The 6,000-nt window shown below is 42.1% G+C and overlaps 1 long non-coding RNA gene across 5 annotated transcripts in view; it reads right to left on the bottom strand.

Moving 5' to 3' along the window:
- Positions 1 to 3,557: 3,557 nt before the first annotated feature.
- LOC138829394 (uncharacterized) overlaps positions 3,558 to 6,000 on the bottom strand; it is a 92,117-nt gene continuing 89,674 nt past the window's right edge. For 4 of the 5 annotated variants that reach the window (XR_011372575.1, XR_011372574.1, XR_011372573.1 and 1 more), the window contains one exon: positions 3,724 to 5,677. This is a non-coding gene — a long non-coding RNA (uncharacterized lncRNA). Of the gene's footprint in view, positions 3,697 to 3,723; positions 5,678 to 6,000 lie in introns of those variants that run through there. The other variant, XR_011372576.1, reaches the window with a different exon arrangement.

Here is a 6,000-nt window from a genome sequence, read left to right as displayed (position 1 = left end):
ACTTTTAAGCAACAATTCAATTACCCAATCTAATTCCTTCCAGAAGAAGAGAAGGAGAATCAAATACCATGAGAGAATAAATGTATTTCCTCCTCTTTCCTTCACTCTTCTCTTGTGCTCTCTCTCTTTCTCTTTCACCCTCCTTCACCCATACACACAGGTATGTATAAACTATTTTATAGAGAGATGGATTACATGTAGGAAAGAGCCAATATATGACAACAAATGTTTCAAACAGATTTAAAAAACTTATTAACAACTAAGGCAGAAAGACCAGCACACTACTATAATTAAGATACATACCAAAAATGCTAACAGAAAGGAAAACACCCATTTGAATCAGGAGACATGATTCATACACAAAGAACCAAACACAAGTCTAGAGCTTGGAGTGTCAAATCTAGCCTAGAGATGTTTTTAATTTATCTATATAGTGCCTAAACTTTTAAATGAGTTCCATGTTTAAAAACCAGTCTTCATACAAAAGTGCAAGTGTCCAATTTCCCTTGAAAACTGAAAGATCTAGCAACAAAGGCTATATAGTGACTGGTTAATAACTACTTCATGCCAAATAGCTACTGGTCCTTTTAGGCAATGCTCCTGCACCTCAAAATTGGCACTCGAATTCAATTCACTCATTTATGTTAACTGATTAGCCCTATAGTCATCTGCAAATACCTGCCATGAGACATACATCAGACTGTGACAGGTGAAAATGCCAGAGAGAGTGTTCAAAGGTATAAAAACAATCCATGAGAAAGCTCAAAGGTATACATGATACCAGTTGCCTGGAGCCATTAAAATACCAGAGAGAAAAAGAATCACGAGGCATGAAATCAGAAGGCAACTTTAAGATACCTTGGAGCTAAGCTGTAGGTGTGTGTGTGTGTGTGTGTGTGTGTGTGTGTGTGTGTGTGTGTGTGTTGTGTGTGTGTGTGTGTGTTGTATACTATGTGTAATGCATGCACTATATGTAATACAAAATATATCATTGTAGAAATGTAATTCATTTAACTTCATATGATATTAAGACATACTCTGAAATAGGAAACAATGGAAATCTCTATACTTTGGTCATCACCATCTAAATTTGAATCTACATGATTAAAAATCATTTAGAGGGGCTGGCCAGGTGGCTCAGTGGTACAGTACTTGCCTTGCATGCATGAGGCCCTGGGTTCAATTCCTCAGTACCACGTAAGCAGAAAAAGCCCGAAGTGGCACTGTGGTTCAAGTGGTAGAGTGCTAGCCCTAAGCTGAAGACTTGAGGGACAGCACCCAAGACCAGAGTTCAGGCCCCAGGACCAACCAAAAAAGAAAATAAAAGATCATCTAGAATGTGTTAGGATGGAAGACAAAGAGTTTATATTGTTTATACTGTTAATATTATTAGTAGAAGGAATGTAGATACTCTACTCTCAATAAATTCATCATCTCTCAGCAAACATAAATAAATAACAGGTAGGTGAAAGTGCAATTGCATTATTTAATGGTTTCCTAAGTTTTCTGGGTATTTTATGATGAATTGGAAAAGAGAAATATGCCAGTAAATTAAGAAAAAATAAGCCAAAAGGATTCATATTTTTAAGGAACCAAAATGCATATGCTTTGTGTCTCTCACTCCTACCATCAGGCTGCCTTTTCCCTCCTTTACCCTTCTCAGCAATCAAGGCTTACCAGCAACTTGCTCCTGCCAACCTCAACTTGGGGAGTACCATGCACCCAGCCAGCACATAGCCACTCCTGATGCCTACAAAGTGTGCTCCCAATGCCTGGGAAATACTTCCCCCTGTGGGGTGGGTCTGGCCAGGTATACTTCTGGGTCCGGGTTTTTCTTTGGTCTGAAGTGGCTGGGCTCTGGTTCATTGAGTTTGGGCACCAACTGGGTGGTTTAAAGTTTGGCTGACCATAGTCACTGGAGTGATGTCAGCTGGGAAAAGGAGACTGGGGGTGTCCATCTGCATTTGTGTTTTTGAAGATCTGACCCTCCAACAGGTACTGAGCGCTAAGTAGCCTCCCAACTATCCCGAGGTCAGGGATTACCCAAGCCACTGATTGGCAAGGCCCAAATGGGCAGAACAGGGCTGTCCAGGCCAGTAGCAAAGTGTTTGCAAGGACGTTTAGTTATATGAATTGGGCAGGAGAAGGTGAGGGAGGACTAACTAGCAAATGCAAAGGCCTTAACAAATTTTAATAATCCAAGAAAAGAAAAACAAAAAAATGCTGCAAAAAAACGGGTCAAGGGGATTGTAATGTGGCTTAGTGATAGAGGCTTGCCTGGCATGCATGAAGCCCTGGGTTCAATCCCTCAGTACCACATACACAGAAAAGGCCAGAAGTGATGCTGTGGCTCAAATTGTAGAGCACTAATCTTGAGCAAAAGAAGCACAACGTCAGTGCCCAGATGCTGAGTTTAAGCCCTAGGACTGGCACAAAAAAATGAGGGGGAGGAGGTTTGCAAAAAGGAGGTCTGGGACTTGAACACCTGGCTCGTCGAGCTTATGAGATGGGATAAAGTTGTTTCTCTCTCTCTCTCTCTCTCTCTCTCTCTCTCTCTCTCTCTCTCTCTCTCTCTCTCTCTCTCTCTCTCTGTGTGTGTGTGTGTGTGTGTGTGGTTAATTGGAGATGAATCTCAGATTTTCTGGCCCCCAAAACATTAGACTCCTGAGTAGCTAGGATTACAGGCATTAGCCACCTATGCCCAGCTCAGGATAGTTTTAACTCTTAATATGGAACTTAATGGGAAAAGACAGTAGGTTTCTAAGCAGACTAGTAAGATGCTTTGATTTGTGGTTTTTAAGATGAGTCCCCCTTCCCTCATTAAAAAAGATGCATCTCATTATTTATCCTTCAGTAGTGTAAATGTGTGAAGTCTGGAGTTGTGGAGCTAGAAAGGTATAAGTTTATAAATATAAGGAAAATGGAACTTTTCAGAGGTAAAGAGATTGGATTTTTTTTTTTGGCAGTCTTGAGGCTTGAACTCTGGGGCTGGGCACTGTCCCTGAGCAATTCAGCTCAAGGCTAGCACTCTACCATTTGAGCTACAGCGCCACTTGCGGTTTTCTGGTGGTTTATTGGAGATAAGAGTTTTACAGGTTTTCCTGCCAGGGCTGGCTTTGAACCCTGATTCTTGGATCTCAGCTTCTTGAGTAGCTAGGATTACAGGCATGAGCCACCGGCACCTGGAGAGAATTGGATTATGTAAAAATCCAAACATGTGGCTGGGTATCAAACACAGTGGTTAGATGTCTAGCCTAGCATGTGCTAGGAGAGAAAGGAAGCAGAGAGAAAGAAGAAAAGAAGAACAAGAATAAGGGAGACAGGAGAGAAAAAAAGAGAATCTATGTTTTCTACTGCTTCAGTGGTTTCAGTAGAGCCATCATTCTAAATAAACCTTCCCCAGATAAGTCTCCGATTTGTCTGCCTGGGCTGGCTTCAAATCTGGATCCTCAGATCTCAACTTCCTTAGGTAGTTATAATCGTAGGCTTGAGCCACTCTAGCTCTGGCCTCTTAACCTTCTGTTTTATCTAGTAGCTGCTAATTTCCTCTTACCTCATTTCTGGGGCTTGAACCCAAGGCCTGGGCATTGCTCTTGAGCTTTTTTGTTCTAACCTAGGGCCTAGCCACTTGAACCACAGCTCCACTTCCAGATTTTTTTTGGTGTTTCACTGAAGATGAGTGTCACAGGTGAAAATCTATTTAAAGAGAACAGTAAAAACAATGTAGTTAAACAATTGTGTCAGAACAGGAGCTCAAAGGATCATACTTTGAAGAAAAGGTGCTGGATTCATGGACACAGACTATGACTTTCACCGTCCTTAGATTTAACATAGTAGTAGATACACAGAGACACTAAATAAATGCTGCTTGATACCAGTTCCATTTTGTGTTGCTTATATTAAACCTAACTCACTTTGTGAATGTCAGTTTGGAAGGAAACTATCTTGCAGAAAAGCTTATAGGCAAATCTCCAACATCAGGCTAGGTTCTCAAACAGAACTTGAGGCACTTCACAAGCTGGGCCATTTAGAGATGAGGCAGAAGATCTTGCTGGAATACCAACCTGGCCCATGTCCATCTCAAGCAAAGCATCTGGTTCCCATCTGTTTCCTAAGCTAAACCTGCACAGAGATACTCTTTGAAGAAAATCTCTTTACAATTGAACTATAGACTCATGTTATTTGCCAATTATCATGTAAGAAACAATGGCCTCATCCTGAAAAATACTGGCAAGGATCACCTTAAGTAGATGACCAAAGATACATCCAGGCAATGAGACACCAGAAATTGATATGACATAACTGAGCTTTCTCATTCAGTTATAAAATTGGGCACAAACAAACAAGGAAACCAATATATGCCTAGCTGGGTTCCAGTGGCTCACCCATGGAATTCTAGCCAATAAGGAGGCTCAGATCTGAGGATGTTGGTCCAAAGCCAGCCCAGAGAGAAAAGTCTGTGACATTCATATCTCCAGTGAACACCAGAAAACTGGAAGTGGGTGCTGTAGCTCCAAGTGGTAGAGTGATAGCCTATAACTAGCTCAAAGAGAGCACCCAGGCCCCGAGTTCAAGCCCCAGGACCAGCCAAAGTAAAAAAACACCCACCCAAGTCACACTGGAAGGCTTCCCACAGGATCAGTAGCTGCCCTTTTCAAAAGTGTCAAGCTCATACTAAAGAAAAGACAGTGGAAATGTCACAGACTGGAGGAGGCAGAGGAGGTCTGACAGATCAAGGGAAAGCAGGATCCTGGATGGATCCTGAGTGGGAGTGCCAGTTCTGAGGCTTGAACTCAAGACCTGGACACTGTCTCTTAGCTGTTTTGCTCAAGGCTGGCACTCTACCACTTGAGCCACCACTTTACTTCAGGCTTTTTGATGGTTTGTTGGAAAGAAGAGTCTCACAGACTTTCCTGCCCAAGCTAGCTTTGAAACTTAATCCTAAAATCTCAGCCTGCTGATGAGTTAGGATTACAAGTGCCAGCTATATTTTCTGTTTTATCTTGCAATAAAAATAAAAAGATTGGGGGGGAGGGGGGAGGCTGGGAAGGGATGTGAAGGGTAAACAAAGGAGGAGGCTGCAATGCTTGGTAAGAAATGTATGCATTATCCTGCCCACGTAATTGTAACTCCTCTGTACAGTATGTTCACAAATAAAATTAAATTAAATTAAAAAAAATAAAATAAAAAGATTGTTTTCAAAATACATACTTGGGAGGGAACAAGGGAGAGGCTCTGCTAGTACTGTTGACTCTAGCCGTTTTTGTCTTATGCTACAGCTGCAGGGCAGGCCACATGGGCAGGGTGTGGTTCAGGCACAGGCTCAGCCTGCCTAGAACAAGGAGGTAAAAATGAGGTGTACATAGTTCTGACAATAGCTAGTGGTCTTGTTTGGCCTTCTAGTGTAGAGAGCAGAAGGAAATAAAATGAGGAAATAATAGTTGAGGGCACAGTATGTAATCTCATTATGCCATGACAAGATATTTGTTCTTAACCTGTCAAGCAAAAGAGAAAAGGTATATGTTTCTCATCAAGGATAGATACCACCTCAGTGGTCACTTCTCAGTCCTCTTTGCAAACAAATCCCAATTTTGTCTCATCATCCATTCTGTTGGTTTCTGTGTTTACATGGGATGTCTGGTGCTGCAACAGCCAACTTGGGATGATGAGCTTTAGCCTGTGGAGAATATACCCAGTATGGTCAATTCAAAAGATGGTAGGAATATAAATATAAGAAGACAGACTAGGTGCCAGTGGCTCAGGCCTGTAATCCTATCTACTCAGGAAGCTGAGATCTGAGGATCATGGTTCAAAGCCAGCCCAGGCAGGAAAACCTGCGAAACTCTTATCTCCAATAAACCACCAGAAAATCAGAAGTGGCCCTGTGGCTAAAGTGGTAGAGTGCTAGCCTTGAGCTGAGTTGCTCAGGGACAAAGCCCAGGCCCAGAGTTCAAGCCCCATGGCTCACAAAACAAAAGACAAAAAAAGAAGACAGTACTG

This window comes from Dipodomys merriami, unplaced genomic scaffold (genome assembly GCF_024711535.1).
Source record: "Dipodomys merriami isolate MVZ:Mamm:240054 unplaced genomic scaffold, mDipMer1.0.p SCAF_1703, whole genome shotgun sequence".
NCBI lineage: Eukaryota > Metazoa > Chordata > Mammalia > Rodentia > Heteromyidae > Dipodomys > Dipodomys merriami.
Note: the sequence above shows the minus strand (reverse complement) of the source record. Positions and strands in the feature narration are given on the sequence as shown.